The following is a 1,531-nucleotide window of genomic DNA, read 5'->3' as shown; positions in this document are numbered from 1 at the left end:
TACCCATGCCATACTCAAATTACGGATCACTCAAGTTTTGCGGTAAACTAAGGAAAGAGGACTCGATAAAAATCGACACGATACCACAAGCACTCGATATGCGGTTATGACGCCTCGATCGTGGTGTCATTAATGAGGGAGATTCGGCCCGAGTCCAGATCTTGAACTGACGAGGGATCACTCGTTTCTGCCATCTTTGATAACTTCATCGAGGTTACATTATTACGCAGTTCCATGTGCAATACGAAGGACAGCTCGTGTAAGGTGTTACACGATAAAAGGAGACTCGATCGTGATCAAAACGAGGGAGATTCGGCCGAGGATTCTCGCAATACACTCTATGTCCAAAACGAGGGAAGACTGAAAAAAGGAGATCCCTCGATCGTGATCAAAACGAGGGAGATTCGTCATACACTCGAGGAAGAGTCGGATCTACGAGTCGTTTCAAAGATTGACTTAATTTTGCACAGCAACACCAACATAACCGAGGCTTCATAACAGCATGTAATAAGCGACTAATGAAGTTGTCATATACGATACCTATAGATATCAGCGCGCTACTATTTCAGGACATTCACTAACTTAACAGTTTATTCCTTGTCGACTTTTGGAAGACATGATGTTAAAGGAAAAGAGGGAGGTAAGAACTCTTTACACCAACTCTGCTTTACGTTTGCTGAATCAAACTTTCATTTGTAACCCCCAAACTCTTAACGATAATGAGGTCAAATATTTGAAAATATCATCGTGTTGAGGTTTTCAGGGGATTAGCCTAGCTTAGGTAGGTAAACTGCCAAATGAAGAGAATATTTGTCCGGTTGACTCCCGATATCATTCTCATGTCTCTGTATGTAAAGTTCCACATAAACTCTAAAACACTTACTTTTTGTTCGTTCATATTCATCGGCTATCATGTCGTTACAATTTACAGGCAGGTGTCAGCGAGTGTGAAAGCTAAAAATGTCGCCGTGCAGACTAACGGCAAATCTTGCAAACCACTTAATTTCAAGTTAAGGGGACACCTCGTAACAGCAGAGGAAACTCAGCTTAATTGGAGCCACTTAATTGTTAAAGGAATAAATGTGAGTACACAAAGTTCAAAACCTTTATTTATTTAAATCAAGTAATGGTACGGCCCCGACACTCATCCATAGAGTTGAATACACCAACAATCAAAAGCAAGATTCCCAAAGACGTTCTTACATTAAGCTCTTCAGGTGGAAATTTTCATGATTTCTGGAATAACAAGGGGGAGAAATTTCCATGGCCAGCGAAATTTTAGCTTTCATAACAATGCAAATGGATCTAGCTTTGCAACTTATGGCTTCTCGTGAACTCCAAACAGTAAGCTTACTGATACGGTAAAAAGAAAAACAAAATTAACATGTAAAATACACTTTCTAACATTAATAAATATACATGCATGCTTCATTTTGCAAGAACTAAAGTTAGTATAAAAGAGATATATATTAAATTCAGAAGGTAGAAAGCTGTATAAAAATCTTTCCCAATCAAGTACAACAAAGTGAAA

The 1,531-nt window shown here is 38.9% G+C and overlaps 1 protein-coding gene and 1 long non-coding RNA gene across 2 annotated transcripts in view; one reads left to right on the top strand and one right to left on the bottom strand.

The window, feature by feature from the left end:
* The first annotated feature begins 505 nt into the window (after positions 1–505).
* The window catches only part of LOC138000522 (uncharacterized), a 4,568-nt gene continuing 3,542 nt past the window's right edge, over positions 506–1,531 (top strand). Inside the window, exons 1-2 of the long non-coding RNA XR_011123146.1 lie at positions 506–640; positions 932–1,082. This is a non-coding gene — a long non-coding RNA (uncharacterized lncRNA). The remainder of the gene's footprint in view (positions 641–931; positions 1,083–1,531) is intronic.
* LOC138000516 (TNF receptor-associated factor 5-like) overlaps positions 1,092–1,531 on the bottom strand; it is a 4,506-nt gene continuing 4,066 nt past the window's right edge. The window contains exon 5 of the mRNA XM_068846980.1: positions 1,092–1,531. This exon is cut by the window's right edge and continues 492 nt beyond it. The gene's annotated coding sequence lies outside the window, so the exon portion shown is untranslated.

Source organism: Montipora foliosa, chromosome 4, assembly GCF_036669935.1.
Source record: "Montipora foliosa isolate CH-2021 chromosome 4, ASM3666993v2, whole genome shotgun sequence".
NCBI classification, from domain to species: domain Eukaryota; kingdom Metazoa; phylum Cnidaria; class Anthozoa; order Scleractinia; family Acroporidae; genus Montipora; species Montipora foliosa.
This window is presented reverse-complemented; position numbering and strand designations above follow the sequence as displayed.